This window comes from Panthera leo, chromosome F3, assembly GCF_018350215.1.
Source record: "Panthera leo isolate Ple1 chromosome F3, P.leo_Ple1_pat1.1, whole genome shotgun sequence".
NCBI classification, from domain to species: domain Eukaryota; kingdom Metazoa; phylum Chordata; class Mammalia; order Carnivora; family Felidae; genus Panthera; species Panthera leo.
The window spans coordinates 21,177,210-21,197,709 of record NC_056696.1 but is presented as its reverse complement, the minus strand read 5'-3'; the positions used below and the strand labels follow the sequence as shown (position 1 = coordinate 21,197,709).

The 20,500-nt window shown below is 38.4% G+C and overlaps 1 protein-coding gene and 1 pseudogene across 4 annotated transcripts in view; both read left to right on the top strand.

Moving 5' to 3' along the window:
• The window catches only part of ABL2 (ABL proto-oncogene 2, non-receptor tyrosine kinase), a 104,526-nt gene that overhangs the window by 22,464 nt on the left and 61,562 nt on the right, over positions 1-20,500 (top strand). The gene's annotated exons all lie outside the window — the stretch shown is intronic.
• On the top strand, positions 17,403-18,141 carry LOC122211605 (annotated as a pseudogene).

The window sequence follows — 20,500 nt, the reverse complement described above, 5'->3', positions numbered from 1 at the left end:
TGAGTAGAATATTCCTGTGATTACAGTTTTTTACATGACCCTTTGAACAGAACATACTTAGTCTGAAGCATTAACTCTTTTGAAAATGAAATGTGGAGGAGGACAGCAAGGTTATATTCCGTTCCTTTTAAATGTCATGAGTTGTTTAATTTCTTTTAAGAAGAAGGAAGAGTGGGTTTACTGCTAGTTTTTAGGTGGTGATTTAAAAAAGACTATCGTTCTCACAATGTTAACAGCTAATTTGTAAATGTGCGTATTAACTGGTAATACGTAGAAATCTTAGGGGACTGAGGCCTACTTAAAACTTTTTTAAAAGATATTAACAGTTATTGATTCTGTTACAGTATAGATCAATAATATGTATTGCATCAAATGATGTATATGCCATTGTGCTAAGATTATTTTTTGTTGTCTTTAAATCTTAAAAGGATTTTACCCCCCACAGGTATTCTCCCAAAGGATAGAATTTAAGCATACCATAGCGTGTGGCTTTTCAAACTTGGGCATAAGTAGCTGATAAGTTAGAAAAAACGTAAAATCTCAGAAAAGGAAATCTTGATTAAAATGATGAGAAATGGGGACCCATTTTGTATAGCAAATACAGATTGCTAAAAACAAAATGTTATTTCTAAAGGGAGCATCTCAGTTGTGCAGAAAAGAGTTACCTAGTGGGCTTGAGACTGTTACCTTAGAATGGCCTGCTTAATGGGGTTGGCTCTTGGCTGATATTTGGGAACTTGGGTTTTAGGAGGGTTCCCACCATTCCCACAACAGTGGCTCACTGTGCCTAAACTGTACAATGTGGTTTATGTGAAACACCTGCTTTCTATCTAGCAATCTGGAATTTTGGTACATGGTAGGCAGAGGGTACCTGCCTAACCAGCTCCCGAGAAAAACCTTGCCAAATCTCTAATGAGCTTACTTGTACACAACATTTTACGCATGTTGTTTTAATTCATTGCTAGAGGAATTAAGTGTGTCCTGTGTGACTACCCTGGGAAAAGACTTTTTGGAAGGGTATGTCTGATTTCCTCTAGACTTTGCCCCATCTGCCTTTTCTTTTTGCTGCTTTTGCTTTGTATCCTTTTGCTTTAATAATGAGTATGACAATGTAGAGAGTCCTCCGAATCTGCCTAGTGAATCATCGAAGCTGGGGGTGGAATGGGACCACCCCTCCTCAACACAACAGTGGATTGGATAAATTTATAACTGGAGTCACCATGCTCATATAAAGCCGGTAGACGCAGAAGTACCCAATAGGTAGATGACATTTTTTAGTTTAAGTTGTGTCTAAGTTGGATATAGATTGAACAAGTGAAACTAAAAGTGAGTTTGGGGTCTGTAGGAAAGGGAAAAAAACTCTGAATTTGTGACTGAGAAACTTCTCTCTAAGGTTCTGTTTTTGTGAAACTGGATCTTGGTGTCGGGCAGTGTGCTAAGGTTCTGTACTGTATGGAACTATGTTATGCTGAGCGGAGAACTGAAAATGGTACAGATGGGACTCCAGAATGCACTGTGATGGAGAAGGACACGGTTTTGGAACTTAGGCAGATTTGGGTTAGAATTCCGGTTTCGGGGCACCTGGGTGGCTTAGTCGGTTAAGTGTCCAACTTCGGCTCAGGTCATGATCTCACAGTATGTGAATTCAAGCCCTGAGTCAGGCTCCATGCTGACAGCTCAGAGCCTGGAGCCTGCTTCAGATTCTGTGTCTCCCTCTCTCTCTCTGCTCCTCCCCCACTTGCACTCTTGTCTCTTTCTCTGTCTCTCTCAAAAATAAATAATAAACATTAAGAAAAAAAGAATTCCGGTTTAACTGTGATTGAGCTTATTTTATTTCCTCATTATAAAATGAGGATAATACCTGCTGTATAGGGTAATTTGAGAATTAAATAAGATAATATATATAAAGTTTCTGCCATTATGTCTTATGCTTGATGACTAAAAAATTATTAGTATTTCTTTTTCTGCTCTTCAAGATATAAAGAGATTGGAGAAGTTTAAAGGGGAAAAAGAGAAGGTGAAGTTTGTGTTTCTCTTTTTATTGGTTTGATGTGAGATTGTGTAGGAAGGTTAGGAAAGAAGAGGAAGTTTTAGACGTTTAGAAGTTTAAAGGTTAGAGCATTAAGTTTTGGAAAATGGAATTTTAAATTTATCTCTAAAATTGCCCAGCGGAACTTTTCCTGATTTATTTTAAGAGCTATGAATATTTTAACTAAGAATACTGGGTGATGAGCACCAGGTAATGTATTAAACTATGAAATTACCATATTATACACATGAAACTAATATAATACTGTATGTTAACTAAGTGAAATTAAAATAAAAACTTTAAAAAAAGCCCTAAGAATATTGAAAGAACAAAATCAAGAAGGAGGTGCGGGACATAGAACCTTTATGAATGTTTTCCATACCTTCTGGTGAGGTTGTCATGAATTAGCTGACAGTTTTGTGTTTTAGTAACTGACCACATCTAACATCTATTCTTTTATCATGAATACTTCCAGGTAATGGACAACTTGAATTAATTTATGGGCATTTTATCTAATTAGAATTTTTAGAATCAGTGTTTAGAAAGAGAGTGGATTTTATTTTTGTTTTTAATGTTTACTTATTTTGAGAAAGCGCGTCTCTGTCTCTCTGTCACACCCATGCGCACACACACACATGTAAGAGCAGAGGAGGGACAGAGAGAAAGAGGGAAAGAGAGATTCCTAAGCAGGCTCTGTACTGTCAGTGCAGAACCCAACACAGGGCTTGATCCCATGAACTTTGAGATCATGATCTGAGTCGAAATCAGGAGTTGGGCACCTAACTGACTGAGCCACCCATGCATCCCCAGTATAATGGCATTTTAAAACAGAATTGTGTAATTCTGGTGTGTGTGTGTGCGTGTGTGTGTGTGTGTGTGTGTGTGTGTTTAAAAATAATTTTTAGAGGTGCCTTGCTGGCTCGGTAGAGCATGTGACTCTTGATATCAGGGTTGTGAACTCAAGCCCCATGTTAGTGGGTGTAGAGTTTACTTTAAAAATAATTTAAAAGTGGCACCTGCGTGGCTCAGTCGGTTAAGCGTCTGACTCTTGGTTTTGGCTCAGGTCTTTCTCATGATTTCGTGAGTTCGAACCCTGCATCGGGCTCTGTGCTGACAGGACAGAGCCAGCTTGGAATTCTCTCTCTCTCCCTCTCTGCCCCTCCCCTACTCACACTGTCTCTGTCTCTCTCAAAATAAACTCTAAAAAAAATAATTAAAAATAAAATATCTTTTATTTTGAAAGTTTCAAGATTATAGAACAGTTGCAAGAAAAACATTAAGAATCTCATTTGCTCTTTGCCCAGATTCCCCCATTGTTAATACTTTGCCTCATTTGTTTTATCATATTTCCTTCCTCTCCTTCTCTCCCTCCACCTCTCCTTCTCTCCTTAACCAGAGTGTGCATCAAAATCATCTCTAGAACATTAAAAAAAATGTTGCTACTGAACCAAATAGGTATATTCTGAAGAAAAAAACACCCTCCCTTGGGATTTGGATATGCACATCAGGTGAAGAATTACAGATGGTCTCTGACTTATGATGGTTTGACTTAGAATTTTTCAACTTCACCATGGTGCAAAAGCGATACCATTCAATAGAAACCATACTGTGAATTTTGAATTCGATACACAATATGATACTCTTGTGATGCTGGGCAGTGGCAGTGAGCCACAGGGTTCTATCAGCGATATGGCACAAGGGTAAGCAGTTGATACACACACAGCCATCTGTACCCATACAACCAATCTGTTTTTCACTTTCAGTATGTTATTCAATGAATTACATGAGTTATTCAGTACTTTATTATAAAATAGGCTTTGTGTTTGATGATTTTTTCTAACTGTAGCTAAAGTAAAGTAAGTGTTCTGAGCACCTTTAAGGTAGGCTAGGCTAAGCTACGATGTTCAGTAGGTTAAGTGCATTAAGTGCATTTTTATTTTACAATATTTCTACTTAACTGTGGGTTTATTGGGACATAACCCCATTGCAGTTGAGAGTTCATTATAACATGATGAGAGTTTATTCTCTTTTCGTGAGCGCATAGGGGCCCTTAAAGTCATAGTAGGCTAAATTGCACAGCTGTGAGGTCTATCCGATTTAGTGTTCAGCCTTTTCAGTACATTATTTTATTATCCTCTGGGTTTCATTATTGCTATTGAGAAGTTAGTTGTCAGTGTAATTATCCTTCTTGGACACGGTCTGTCATTTCTATGTACCGGTTTTACCAATCTTTTTGTCTTTAGTACTCTGCATTTTCACTACAAAGTATCTAGGTGTAGATTTCTTCCTGTTTATCCAGTAGTGATTATTTGTGCTTCCTGAAACTTCAGTTCTGGAAAAGTCTCAACAATTGCATCTTCAAATATTGCCTCTTTCCCATTTTCTCTGCTCTTTTCTTGAACATTGTTTAGACATATGTTGGACCTTTTGTTCTGTCCTCATGTTGCTTAACTGCTGTTCCGTGTTTTCATTTGCTGTATGACTGTGCTACATTTTGTGTGTTTCTTTAGTGTGGTCTTTAGCTGGTCTAATCTGCTGTTTATCAATTTAACTTCTGATTTCAGTTGCTATATTTTTCATTTCTGCATGTTCCATTTGATTCTCTTTAAAATGTCTGGTCTTTTTTAAAAAAAATTGTGAAATACACAGAATATAAAATTTACCATTTTAACCATTTAAAAATATACGGTTGAGGGGTGCCTGGGTGACTCAGTTAAGTGTCCGACTTTGGCTCAGGTCATGATCTCTTGGTTTGTGAGTTCGAGCCCTGCATCAGGCTCTGTGATGACAGCTTGGAGAATGGAGCCTGCTTTGGATTCTGTGTGTTTCTCTTTCTCTCTACCCCTACCCCGCTTCTATGCTCTTTCCCTCTCTCTCTCTGTCTCTCTCTCTCTCTCTGTCTCTCTCTCTCTCTCTGTCTCTCTCTCTCTCTGTCTCTCTCTTTCTCTCTCTCAAAAATAAACATTAAAAATAAATAAAAATATATACTTGAGTGGCATTAGTGTATTCATATTGTATATCCATCACCACCATCCATCCCCAGAACTCTTTTCATCTTGTAAAATTGAAACCCTGTACCTATTAAACAAACTAGTTCCCCATTTCCCCTTCCCCTGGCAACCATCATTCTACTTTCTGTCTCTGTGAATTTGACGACACTAAGTACAGTATTTGTCTATTTATGATTGGCTTATTCCATTTAACATGATGACCTCAAGGTTCATCTATGTTGTAGCTTATGACAGAATTTCCTTCCTTTTTAAGGCTGAATGATATTTCATTGTATGTGTGTACCACATTTTATTTACTCATCTGTCAATGGACCATTTGGGTTACTTGCACATTTTGACTATTGTGAATAATGTTGCTATGAACTTAACGTTACACAGATATCTCTTTGAGCCCTGCTTTAATTTCTTTGGGGTATATATCCAGAAGTGGAATTATTGGGTCATATGGCAATTCTCTTTTTTTGTAAATTTTTTTTTTAACGTTTATTTATTTTTGAGACAGAGAGAGACAGAGCATGAATGGGGGAGGGTCAGAGAGAGAGGGAGACACAGAATCCGAAGCAGGCTCCAGGCTCTGAGCCGTCAGCACAGAGCCCGACGCAGGGCTCGAACTCACGGACCGTGAGATCATGACCTGAGCCGAAGTCGGACGCTTAACCGACCAAGCCACCCAGGCGCCCCATATGGCAATTCTCTTTTAATCTTTTGAGGAACTGCCATACTTTTTTCTATAGTGGTTGCACCATTTTACATTCCTACCATTAGTGCACAAGGATTCCAATTTTACCACATCCTCATTAACACTTATTTTTTGTTTTTTTGATGGTAGCTTGGTGGGTGGGAGGTGGTATCTGATTGTGGGATTGATTTCCATTTCCCTGATGACTAGCGATGTTGAGCATCTCTGCATGTGCTTGTTGGCCATTGGTACATCCAGTTTGGAGAAATGTCTATTCAAATCCCTTGCCCATTTTTGAATTGGATTTATTTTGTTGTTGTTGGTCTTTTTTAGTAGTATCTGTTTCCTTTACTATCATTATTCCCTTTTTTTCCTTTACTATCATTATTCCCTTTTTTTTCTTTTTTTTAGAGTTTATTTTGAGAGAGAATGAGAATGAGCATGAGGGGGAGGGGCAGAGAGAGGGAATCCCAGACAGGGTCTGTACTGTGAGAGGGGCTCGATGCCACAGACTGTAAGACCACGACCTTATCCAAAATCAAGAGTCAGGTGCTAACCCACTGAGCCACCCAGGTGCCCCTCTCTTTTTTCTTTAAACATATTAAATACAATATATTTATTGGTGAGTAACTAGTTACCCTGAAGTTTAACAGCTTAGAATAACCGGTATTTATAATCTCACATGATTTCTCAGTGTAAGAAATCTGGAAGTTTCAGGGTGCCTGGGTGGGTCAGTCGGTTAAGCCTTTGACTGATTTCAGCTAGGTCATGATCTCATGGTCCATGAGTTTGAGCTCCATCTCGGGCTCTGCACTGGCAGTACGGAGTCTGCTTGAGATTCTCTCCCTCTTTCTCTCTCTGCCCCTCCTCCGTGTGTGTGCGCGCGTGCTCTCTCGCTCTCAAAAATAAATAAACATGAAAAAAAAATGAAATCCGGAAGTTTCTTATCTCAGTGATTGTGGCTCAGGGTGTCTTGGGAGGTTCCACTGAACCTGCCAACTGGAGCTGCAGTCATCTGAAGGCTTGTCTGGGGATGGAAGATCTGTTTTCAGGATGGTTGCCAGTGGGAGGTCTCAGTTCCTTGTCCCATGGATCGCTCTGATAGCACTGTTTGAGTACCCTCACAATATGGCAGCTGGCTTCCCCCAGAGCAAATAATTCTAGAGAGAGAGTGAACAGAATGCCACAGTACCTTTTAGGACCTAATCCCTAAGTCACACAAGTTTTCTTCCACCTTATTCTTTTTGTGAGAAGCAAGTTGCTAATTCTACTCACAGGGTAGGGAATTAAGCTCTACCGCTTGAAGAGAGGGATATCAAAGAATTTGACAATAAAGTAGAACTACTCTAGTACTGTGTTAATGCTGATAATAAAGGGATTTTTAACAACGAAACAAAACTGAAGAATAATCTTAGATGGCAGAAGCACTATCTCGGACCAGTTTAATGGGGCCACTAATAGCATTTACATGGTGGCTGGTATTATTAAAAGGTGGTTTATACAGGTATCACTTATTTGTCACAACAACCGGGTAAGATCATAGAACTCTGTAAATAACCCGGTGATAAAATGAGCAGACATTTCTTAAATAAATCAGTAAAAATTGAGGTACATAATGCCATTAGAAGCAGAATAGTAGAATTGTACCTAGTTGGGGAAGTTAGTGTTGATTTAGTTGAGATTTGAAGGATGGGTAGGAATTAAATGGGTCAGTGGATAGGAGTGCGAAGAGTGTTTTAGATAGGGGGAACAGAAGGTGTTCTGTTCAGATGGTGTGGATGGAAGAAACAGGGTAGCATTGTTTTCAATGTGTTCAAGTATGATTGAGAAGATTTTGTATACTTTGTATTCAGTAGATTTTGCTTGATTGCAAAACATGAAATAGTCATTTTGTTTTCATTTGTGTATAGGGTGTTGATGCCTTAAAAATGGTTTTTTAGTCATTCTTCATATTCCGCATGTTGTCAGAAATTATATGGTATGTTGGGGCATCTGGGTGGCTCAGTTAAGTGTTCAACTCCTGGTTTCGGCTCAGGTCATGATCGCACAGTTCGTGGGTTCGGGCTGCGCTGACATTGTGGGACCTGCTTGGGATTCTCCCTCCCTCTGTCTGCCTCTCTTCTGCTTGTGTGTGCATGTGCTCTCTTTCAAAATAAATAAAAAAAAGAAAAGAAAAGAAATTACATGATATGTAAAAGAATCATTTTCAGGCCCTTTTCATAGTTTCTCAAATTCATTTTTGGCAGCTCCTGGCTCTTTAGGAAGCACTCTCCTTAATACTCATAATTTCATTGTTGACATTTAGATCAGTGAGGTAGTTTGAGTAATTTCCGTAATGACTTCCCTTATTTTAAATTATATCATCAGGATATTATTAAAGAAGATTGGAAAATACATACTTTTTGGGTTAGTATTGTTAGTGAATCTGTTAAGATCTGAGACTTAACAAAGTTGAACTTAATAAGCACAAAAACCTGTTCCTTACCAGTCCACTAGGGGATACTCCAGTACTTACAAAATCCACTTGCCACTATATGTAGTTTTAAAATTATCTCCCACTTAAATAAAATTATTACTCCCACTTGCTTACATGAAAAAAAGACTTTTAGGTCTGGTTTGATCTATTAATTTGACAATAATAGTCACGTGTGGAAGAACTTGCAGCATTTTTTTCAGCTTTTTAAAGGTATAGTTGACAAATTGGAATTGTATACAGTTGATTAGAACATCAGGTTGTATATTTATATTTTGATGTATGCTGACAGATACCTGATGTTTTGGTATACATATGCAACATAATGTTTTGATATATGTATATGTTGTGAAGTGAATACAATCAAGCTAATCAACATTTTCTTTTTTTGGTATGGGAAAAACTCTTAAGATCTACTCTCAGCAGATTTCAGGTACACAACACTATTATTAACTGTAGTCACCATGCTGTTCATTAGGTCTCCAGAATTCATCTTGCCTGAGTGAAACTCTGTACTGTTTGACCAGCATCTCTTCATTTCCTCTCCCTCCCCAGCACAACCATCATTCTACACTCTCTCTGAGTTTGACTATTTTAGACTCCACAAATAAAGGAGGTCATGGGATTTGCTGCATTTTTAAAGTGTGGAAATTCACAGTGTGATTTTTTTGGCCAGTTTTTCTGACGGTAATGCCTTAAGCTTATTTATGTGAGCCTGTTAGAAAAACTGGTTATTTTTGTTTCTTAGTATGGGAAAGTAAGGATTCCCATTTATTTTCTCAGTTGTGTTTTTCCTTGGAAAGTCAGAGAGGCTGATATATGGTTTGAGTTTGTTAAAATTTTCTCCATTGTATCATGTGTGTTCTTTTAGACCTTTAACTTAGAAATATGAACTATGATCTTAGGTACACATAACAGGATCATTCATGCTGCTTCTAAAGGTAGTCAAGAGTTTAATATTATCTTGATTTCTTCCTGGTAATTTAAGTAGACAAAGTGCCATTAAATAATGCTTTAAAGAAAAATATATTAAAAAAGTGACTTCTGTTTTTTAATTTTTTTTTAATGTTTATTTATTTTTGAGAGAGAGACACACTGCGAGCAGGGGAGGGGCAGAGAGGAAGACACAGAATGTGAAGTAGCTCCAGGCTCCGAGCTGTCAGCACAGAGCCCAACGCGGGGCTCGAACTCACCGTGAGATCATGACCTGAACCAAAGTCGGACATTCAACCAACTGAGCCACCCAGGCACCCCGAGTTCTATTTTTAAAATAGCCAAGTTTCAAGAAATTTAGTCTTAGGAAAAAATTCAGTCTTTTGTATTAGGAAAAGGTTATCAGACTTAATGTTTCAGAAAATACTTTGGTTGACCAAAAATTTATTCTTTATTCCAGATAAATTCCTCATTAAAAAGTTTTTGTCTACTATATGAATGTACGAATTTTCTGCATAGCATATATTTAATATCTCTCTGCACATTACTTACAGATTGGCTTATCAGATTTAACTCCTCAATTCACCTGATTTCTGCTATTTATACATACAACAAATGGCTGAAATCCTGTGCCATTGCGACAACATAATTTGGACAATGGAGAGTCAGGCAGTCTGGGATAAGAATAAGTATTTTATTGTTCATTGAAAATAAAGGTGGCATAAGAGTTACTCAGAATTTGTTTTAATTAGCGTTTAGGTGATAACTTTACAGGATATTATAGAGATAACCGTGTTGGGTGGAAAGATTCCATCTGACATTCTAATAATACATTTTTTCATCTCTGTCTCCCTAGCGAAATGGGGAAAGAGTAAAGAGTGTGTTGTGATAATTAGCTTTTTGGTTGTGCATTTGGATTGGTGGACTGGCATGACTAGGATGCTAGCTGTACATACCTGTGGTGTAGTGAGAGCCAGAATAGTCCTCTCTGCCATTTTTCATAACTAGTTCTATGACTACTGAGTCTGGTTAAGTTCCCTTCTGTATACAATACAATGACTAAATCAATAAATGAACGATGACTGGTTTGTGTTTTGTTATATTTTGACTATAGAGGAAAGGCAGAATTTCTGGTCCATAGAGTTATCACAGTTGCTGTTTTGTTTTTATACCTTTTGTGTTTGCGATAAATTATTTTTTTCTTTTAAAGAAAAGAAACAAAACAGAAGACCATTTATGGTGCTTTTGTGTAGGTCCAAACTGAATTTTATTTACTTACTTAAAGTATAGTTGAGCTTAATTTTTATATGATGGATTCCAATTGACTGTCAATTTTTTTTCTAATTTCAGTTTAGGGAGTAATTAATTGTAATTTCAGGGGAGAAGTCGTGTGTGTGTGTGTGTGTGTGTGTGTGTGTGTGTGTGTGTGTGTGTGTGTTTGTGTGTGTTTGTGTGTTCGTTCAGGAGGCTCCACACCCAGTGTGGGGCTCGAACTCATGACCCTGAGATCAAGAGTTGCATGCTCTACTGACTGAGCCAGCCAGGCACCCCTGTGTTTTGTTTTTTTTTTTATCTTCATACTAGTAGAGATGATTTAAATGATGGGGGAATATGTGTATATGGTTAAAATGATTTCATACAGAAGATTCAGCTTGTCTCATATTTTTAATATATAGGAGTTGGAAAAGTATGCAGCATTATCTGAACTTGAAAATTAAGAAGTACAGTAGTCTGTTACCTTACAGCTGGCAGAAATCAGTGCTTAGTTTTTCAAGTTGGTTTTATAATTCTCATCCTTTGTGATACAATACAAGTATAAAATAGGAAGGGCTTTAAGTCTAGTATTGGTTCATGAAGGAGTTCATTACTATCATGCTGGCTCCCCCCTCCCTGCTTTTTTTAAGTAAGCTCTATGTCCAATGTAGGGCATGAACTCATGACCCTGACATCTATAGGAGTCACATGCTATATGGACTGAGCCAGCCAGGCGCCCCTGGGTTTCCACTTTTGAAAGTGACCTTCTTCATGTGTCCTTCATGCCCTGTTGAGAGGAGCACTGTTTTCCAGAGAACTGGGAGTGACTTCCTGGCTAAATAGGGGATTGGCTGTGATGATAAGGGATAATGGAAAGTGACTGAAGAGCTACTTCCACTTTTCCTTTTCCAGTGCTCTTCCCACCCATTCCCATTACCAGAGCTGGGACCTTAAATTCTGGATGTACTAGAGCCTCTCCTGGAATATTTGTTAGTAACAAAGTTTCTGATAACCTTGTGCTTGGCACACAACTCTGTAATTAGTTAAAGGCATTATCATACTTACTGTTTGGCTCTTTTATCTTATGTGAATGAACTAGTGAATGTAGTTAACAACTTCCTAGTGACAAGGTGATTGCTATTTAATAGAAGACTATGGGAACATTAAAGAAGGAACATATAACTTCTTCTGCCCTGAGAAATTCCTGAAGAATTTTATTAAAACATCCCAGAACAACATAAAGAAAATCATATTTTTGCTACTAGTGTTCTATATCTTGAAAATGCAGGATTGGACTGGAACATTTTTGTAAATCCAGCAGTGATATTACTATTAAATTTTAAAATTTTATTAAAATTAAGAAAAAGCACATTAGTACAGTTCAGGATTTAAGTTAGCACGTTAATACAGTTAATGAAGTTATTAGCACATTAATATAGTGTTAACGCATTAATATAGCTCAAGATTTAAGAGGTGTCTATTAAATTGCCCTACACCTCTCTCCCTTCAGCCACCCACTTCTCTTCCTTAGAGTCAAACGATATTCCCGGTTTAAATGACACTTTTAACATATATTATTTAAAGGATTTCTTTAGTATTTATGAATAATTAAAGTTGACAGCATGGCTTCTAGAGTCGTACATTTCGAATTTTCATTTACTTAGCAGTTAATGAGCACCAACCAGACACTTTGTTGGCACTGGGAATATGTTAGTGAACAAATGAAACTCCCTGCCTTCGTGGAGATTACATTGTAGTGGTGGAGACAGGCACTCAGTGTTTATTTATTTACTACATCATGTGGAGAGGACTTATTTTTTTAATTAATAAGTTTATTTTTAAATTTACATCCAAGTTAGCATATAGCACAACAACGATTTCAGGAGTAGATTCCAGTGATTGATCCCCTATATACCCAATCCTCAACCCAACAACTGTCTTCTTTAATGCCCCTCACCCATTTAGCCCATCCCCCCTCCTACAACCCCTCCAACAACTCTCTGCTCTCTGTGTTTAAGAGTCTCTTATGTTTTGTCTCCCACCCTGGTTTTATATTATTTTTTCTTCCCTTCCCTTATGTTCATCTGCTTTGTGTCTTAAATTCCTCATATGAGTGAAGTCATATGGTATTTGTTTTTCTCTGACTAATTTCACTTAGCATAATATCCTCTAGTTACATCCATGTAGTTGTAAATGGTGATGACTTCTAGGACAGACCAATAGGGGAGGTGCTGTTTTAGATAGAATGGTCAGAGAAATCCTCTGGTAGGGTAACATTTCAGCAGAGAATTGAATGATCTGAAGAAATGAGACTTAAGGCTTTCAGAACAGCATTCTAGGAACAGGATCATCAAGGACAAAGTTTTGGAGAATATTTTCAAGGCAGAAGTATCCTTCTGGAGTGGCAGAGGTTAGACTGGCTAGAGAGGACTGACCTGGTGGGAGAATGTTGGGAGATAATATATAGAAGGTAAAAGAAGGTAAAAGTTGCGGGGGGGATGAGGGAGACTGCTGAGGGCCAATTTATGGAAGGCTTGCATACCATCATAAGGAATTAGGACTTTATTCTGAGCAGGATGGGAATCTTGGACTGTGGGGGTTATATTTAAAAGGTTCAGTCTGACTTCTTTGTGGAGAATAAACTCTTGGGGACAAAGATGAAAGCAGAGAGACAAGTTATGAGTCTAAAATAGCCATAGACTATGTAGCACTGTACTAGATACAGTGAGTTTTTATCAAATCTAGTTAAGAATCATTTCTCTCTGGGATTTGACTTCTACCACTGAAGAAAGGAGTAAAAAAGTGAATTGATAGTATTTATATTTACAATTTTTTAAGATTTTATTTTTTCAATTAATCTCTATACCCAACCTGGGGCTCAAACTCATGACCCCGATATTGAGTCACATGTTCTTCCTACTTCGCCAATCACTTCAAGTATTTATATTTTTAAATGATAACTTTAGGGGGACACTTGGGTGGCTCATTTGGTTAATTGTCCCACTCTTGCATTCAGGTCATGATCTCATGGTTTGTGGGTTCAAGCCCTGCATCAGGCTCTGTGCTGGCAGCACAGAAGCCTGCTTGAGATTAATATTTATTTTCTCTCTCCCCCTCTCTCCCCCTCTCTCCCCCTCTCTCCCCCCTCCCCCCCTCCTTCCCCCATCTGCCCCTCCCCTGAGTGCACCCTCGCTCTCTCAAAATAAATAAACTAAAAAAAAGAAAAGAAAAAAATGGTAACTTGAGGACTTAGAGTTAAATTCTGTAATCATTTAAATTTGTTTGTATAGATCCCCTAAGTATCACTTGCATCTTAAAGAAATGTGGTAAGATCCCAAAAGAAACTTCAATACCTTTTATAGTTATAGTATGCAATGAATTTTTTTCTTAGGCCTACCAAAAAAGACTGAGTGGCAGAGTTTTGACAAATTAAATATTGGGTGCTATTTTTTCCTCTCCACTTTTACTAGGTGACATTTTGAATTTGAAACTGGTTTGGTTTCTCCAGCATGTATCAATATTCTAAAAAGTATTTAAAAGTCAAAATTCTTAGACTTTAAGCAAGCAGGTTGCTAGTGGTGAAAACACATGGAATATAAAAAATGTCAACATGTAAAATTTAAGTTTTGAATGACTGAATAATATGTGTGAATTTGCTAGCAAACGTCCTGTGTCTCTGATAGTGTGGAAATGAGTTGCATCATAGAAAATAAATCTGAAATTTGAGGATCTCAGAACTCTTAATATCTAATTAGGTGAATAGAGGCACATTTTTTTTTTTTTGGATTAGAGGCACTTCAAATCAAAAATGAAATCATGGATAGGGAAGACATAAAAACCAGATGTAGTAAAGGTGTAGGAAATAGGCAAAATGATCACTGTGAAAGCATACTAAAATATAAATAGTGTTGGAAGGAGAAGAGGAATAGAAAATGAAAGATAAAAGGAAAGCCTAGCACACTGAGAGTTTAGGAAAACTTTTAAATAAGGAATTGCTGGATCCAGTCAAGTTTAGGGAGTGCATTAAAATGACTAACGTACTCGAAAAGAACTCTGAAAATTAGTTCTAAAGCAATTTTACACATTGTGTAGTTGTATACTAGAAGGGCATCAATAATTTACTCTTAATTTCTATTAATTTGATCTGCTTGTCTAGAGTTCCTAAAATATGAAAACAAAATATGATATGCCTCAGTTATGATTCATGGAATCATAAGACTTTTGAGCTGAAAATAACTTTAGAGTGATCTCTTCCCCGGCCCTTTAATTTTATAGGTTGGAGAAATGGGAGCACAGTAGTAAATTCACCTATCTAGTTATGATGGAGGAAAGATTAGAACTTAGGTCTTCTGACTTCCAGTTCAGTACTCTTCCACAGTGTTTTTGCCTTAGGTTTGTTTTTTGTTGTAGTTTTTTGATTATTTAAGTTATATATTAACAAAGACAGCAGCTTTTTGTTGTTGAATTCCTGTTTTGTGATTAATCAACTTGAGTGAGTGCTTTACACATTCATATAAAGATGCTCTTCTCCTTATATTGAGAAGGTAACAGCCCTGTGATTATCTGCTTCTAAGTGAAAGTCGACCTGTTATCTAAACTTTTTTTTTTCTTTAAGGTAAAATAATATGTTTATTCGTTCCTGTTGATTATTTTAGTTCAAATTCAGGTCCACAAAGTTTGTGTGTGTGTGTGTGTGTGTGTGTGTGTGTGTGTGTGTGTGTGTTTTATGAAATTTATTGTCAAATTGGTTTCCATACAACACCCAGTGCTCATCCCAAAAGGTGCCCTCCTCAATACCCATCACTCACCCTCCCCTCCCTCCCACCCCCCATCAACCCTCAGTTTGTTCTCAGTTTTTAACAGTCTCTTATGCTTTGGCTCTCTCCCACTCTAACCTCTTTTTTTTTTCCTTCCCCTCCCCCATGGGTTTCTGTTAAGTTTCTCAGGATCCACATAAGAGTGAAACCATATGGTATCTGTCTTTCTCTGTATGGCTTATTTCACTTAGCATCACACTCTCCAGTTCCACCCACGTTGCTACAAAGGGCCATATTTCATTTTTTCTCATTGCCACGTAGTACTCCATTGTGTATTTAAACCACAATTTCTTTATCCATTCATCAGTTGATGGACATTTAGGCTCTTTCCATACTTTGGCTATTGTTGAGAGTGCTGCTGTAAACATTGGGGTACAAGTGCCCCTATGCATCAGTACTCCTGTATCCCTTGGGTAAATTCCTAGCAGTGCTACTGCTGGGTCATAGGGTAGATCTATTTTTAATTTTTTGAGGAACCTCCACACTGTTTTCCAGAGTGGCTGCACCAGTTTGCATTCCCACCAACAGTGCAAGAGGGTTCCTGTTTCTCCACCTCCTCTCCAGCATCTATAGTCTCCTGATTTGTTCATTTTGGCCACTCTGACTGGCGTGAGGTGATAGCTGAGTGTGGTTTTGATTTGTATTTCCCTGTTATCTAAACTTTTCAAACTTAATTGCCAGCCTTATGGTTGTGTTTATTGCTTCCTTATTTATTTTGTTTTGAATTCATATTTTGCATAGTTAAATTTATTTAGAAGTGAAGTATGCAAAGTGTAAGTGGAAATTTATCTGTTAAAAGCTTATAGAACCCGGGCGCCTGGGTGGCACAGTTAAGCTCCCAGGCTCTTGATTTCACCTCAGGTCATGATCTCAAGGTAGGTAAGACCGATATTGGGCTGTACGCTGACAGCAAGGAGTTTGCTTGGGATTCTCTCCCTTTCTCTCTGCCCCAACCCTGCACGCGTGTGTGTGTTTTCTCTCTCTCTCAAAATAAGTAAAAACAAACATTAAAAAAATAATAAAGCTTATTTTTGTAAGAAGTTCCAGTTTGGTTATATAGGCTATCTGATTTATGGAATATTTTACGACTTCCATTGATATTTTTTTGAGGTACAAATAACTGGAAGTAGATGATCATGGTTTTGCTGATAAAAATCTTTGGGACACTTGGTTTTAACATATAGCTAAGGATGTTTTTAGTACCATTTTAATTTGCTTAAGAGTTTAAATTAAATAGAGAAAATGGCTTTACAACTAACTTTTAAATTTTATATAACTTTATCCCTAAAATCTTGTTGACATTATTATTTAGCAAGTGAAATTTTTACAGATGTGTAGACACAAATTTTATTAATTCATAACAAGCTACTTAGTTTCCAAAGCTTTGAGGTTATGAGGCTGTTAAAAATGGCTAAATTTTGATGCAGTAAATTTTCTTGTAAAAGCATACTTAAGAAAAAGATGACTGTAGTGGCCCCTGGGTGGCTCAGCTGGTTGAGCGCAGGACTCTTGATTTCAGCCAGGTCATGATCTGAGGGTCGTGAAATTGAGCCCCAAGTGGGGCTCCATGCTGCTCATAGAGCCTGCTTAAGATTCTCTCTGCCCTTTTCCCCCCGCTGGTGTGTGTGCGCTCTCTCTCAAAAACAAACCCCAAAAAACTATAAATGTAATATATATCCTGTGTATCTTTTTGTTTTGTAAGTTTTACCTCAATTCTGAACTTAGTGTAGTTGTTTAAAAATACATTTTGGGGGCACCTGGCAGGCTCAATTGGTTAAGTGTCCCACTCTTGATTTTGACTCCGGTCATGATCTCACAGTTTGTGAGATCGAGCTCTGAGTTGGGCTCTGTGCTGACAATGAGGAGCCTGCTTGGGATTCTCTCCCTCCCTCTCTGCCGGCCCCTCTCTCAAAAGAAAGAAAAAAAAATTTTTTGTGTGTGTGGATGTGTTTTAAATCACTGAATATATCAGTTTCCCCTTTTGTAAACTGGGAATAATACTAACACTTAAGTCACAGCATTGTAAAGATTAAACAAGATAACATGTGTAAAGTGCTTGGCACATGGTAGATACTGCTTAAGAATGTAGATTTTCTCTTCAAGAAAACACCAAATGGTGGATGACACTCGTGCTGCAGGAGGGCCCTAAGGCCCAGGTCTCTGCATTGGGAGGTCGGGACAGGGTATCTGGGGTAGAGGCGGGCACGTGGGGCTCCTGCAGTCAAGGCCGATGACAAGGAGTCAAGGACATGAAGATAAAGTCCTTGGAGGAGATCTCTTCTCCCTGCCCATCAGGGAATCTGAGATCATTGACTTTTTCCTGGGGACATCCTCAGGATGAGGTTTTGAAGATTATGCCTGTGCAAAAGCAGATCCCTGCTGGCCAGTGGGCCAGCTTCAAGGCATTTGTTGTTATCGGAGATTACGATGAATGTGTCGGCCCAGATGTTAACGTGCTCCAAGGGGGTAGCCACTGCCATCCATGGGGCCCTGATCCTGGCTAAGCATTCCATCATACCAGTGCAGCGAGGCTCCCAGGAGAGCAAGATCGGCAAGGCCCACACTGTCCCATGTGGGGGTGACGAGCTGCTGTAGCTCTGTGCTTGTGCACCTCGTTCCTGCCCCTAGAGGCAAGGGCTTTGTCTTAGCCTCTTTGCCCAAGAAGCTGCTGCTGATGGCCGGTGTGGATGACTGCTGCACCTCGGGCAGGGGTTGCACTGCCACCCTAGGCAACTTTGCCAAGGCCCGCTTTTTTTTTTTTTCTTTTCTTTTTTGGCCAAGACCGCTTGTGATGCCATTTCCAAGACCTGCAGCTATCTCACCCCAGACCTCTGGAAAGAAACTGTGTTCACCAAGTCTCCCTATCAGGGATTTATTGTCTTGTAAAGACCCATACCAGCATCTCCGTGCAGATGACCCAGACTCCAGCTGTGGCCACCACATAGTTTTATATAAGAAAAATCAGTGAATTAAAGCCTGGAAAGAAACGAAACAAAACAAGAATGTAGACTTTCTGAGTTAATATCCCAATTTTGCCACTTACTTAATTGTATGACCTTGTAAAAGTTATGTAGCCCTTCTTAGCTTCCTTTGTGCCGTCTTCTTGAGTCTTCCATACAGGAAGCTTATGTTTGCAGCAGAATCATCTTTTTTTTTAAGCCCGTTTCCTGTTCAGAGATGTGGGGATCCAAAGGGCAGTTTTCATTTTGCGTTGTATCTGTCTTTTTAGTTCAACCTGGCAGTATTTCTGCTAGTACAGTTTTTGTGATAGGAGTTCTAGTATTTTCATATGTATTTCATATGCTCAGGAAGTGATGTAGTAGAGACGGGGAGAAGGGAAGGAAAGAAGCTGATGATACGGTAGAGAAGAGGAGAATTTCTGGAGCTCATATCACTGAGTTGGTGGTAGGGATTGGAGCTCGTGCACGAGGGAAGGGATTGGATGGTGAAAAGAACAGATAGTTCATTTATTATAACAGGAAGGAAGGCAGAGCACATAGGTGCAGATAGATTCTGATACTGTTGGTGGATGTGATAATTCCTGGAAATCCTCTTCTGATGGCTTTAATTTTCTAGCAAGTCGTCAGCTGAGAGTGAGAAGGGGCATGGAAGAAGGCGTTAGAAGTTTGAGAAGAGAGGAGAGAACGTGTCATTGTTAAGAGAAGTGGGAGAGTGAATGGGCTTGGGAAATAGAATACCAGGCCGAATTCGGGACTCATTTGAGGTTAAAGGTCATGAGTTAAAAGTGGGGGCAGTCAGCTTGGTTGTGTGCCCTCTCCTTTAGTAGTAGGGGAATGGACAGAGAATTGAATTTAAGCAGGATTGTGGTTTTGCAAAGTGAGTATCTACGAGTGAGACAGGAGCGAGTGATGATAATGATGGATCATGGAACTTAAACTGGGTAAGGAGAGAAGAGAGGACTTCCAGGGGTGAGGGAGAGTGAAAAGATTGTTAGGTTAGTAGATTTAAGGTTCTGGTGGGATCAACTGTGATGGCAGAAGTTCATGTATGAAAAGGAAGGAGCTGCTAGTAGGATAGAACATATATTCAAAAGTGGTTGCATAAAATTGAGATTATTGAGAAAGGGGCATTGTAGTGTGTGGCTGGGGTAGGGTTACATTTATTTCTTTGATCTTCACAAAGTTCATTTAGTTCTTTGATCATACAGCAACTGTGTGATGTAAATAGTGTAAGCATCATTATTCATGTTTTATGGATGAAAAAAACTGAAACTCAGAGAGGTTGGACAGTTGCCCCAAGATCACAAAGCTAGGACTCAGACTCTATTACTCTAATTCTCATTATTCACTCCTATACCATACTATATCAATTTTCTGAAAGTTAGTGACCTGTTACCCTCTCTTTGAAACTAAAGAGCAACCTCAAATCAAGACTTTTAAGAAATGTACAAGAACAAAACTGTTTGCTCTTCAGAAATCTTTGGAGACTTTGGGATAGGGGTGATGTTGAGGAGTTCATTGCTTCTGTTATTATCTAACTGACCTTATTAAACACACATACAAACACACACACTAGAGGCTTAAATATGACAGTTTTGTTTAAAATCCCGTATATAAGGAGACTGAAGGTGGGTGGGGGACAGGACAAATAGGAATGTACTATTCTTTCAGCAGCATGCCTGGACAGACAGCTGTGCTGTCAAATGTGTCTCCTCAAATCCATGTACATTCTTTATGGTGGCAATTTGCACCATTGCAAGTCTCTAGGAAAGCAGAGCTGGCTATTGGATAATGTCCATTTGGATAGGATTGTCTCCTCTCCCCCAGCAAGATAGTAATTACGCTTTTTCTTTGTGTCCTTATACATTTGGCTTTATGTTTGTGGTAGACTTTGAAGAGTTCTTCAAATGTGAAGGAAGAATGAAGGAATTATAATTAAATATAATATGAACTTATATTTACCATTTTGAATGTTTGCCAGAGTACAAAAATAGGATGTCTAAATTTCAGATTATTTATTTATTTATTTTTTAATTTACATCCAAGTTAGCATATAGTGCAACAATGATTTCAGGAGTAGATTCCAGTGATTCATCCCCTATGTATAACGCCCAGTGCTCATCCCAAGTGTCTTCCTTAATACCCCTTCCCCATTTAGCCCATCCCCCCACCCACAACCCTTCCATCAACTCTGTTCTCTATATTTAAGAGTCTCTTATGTTTTCTCCTCCTCCCTGTTTTTATATTATTTTTGCTTCGCTTCCATTATGTTATCTGTTTTGTGTCTTAAATTTCTCATATGAATAAAGTCATATGATATTTGTCTTTTTCTGACTAATTTCAC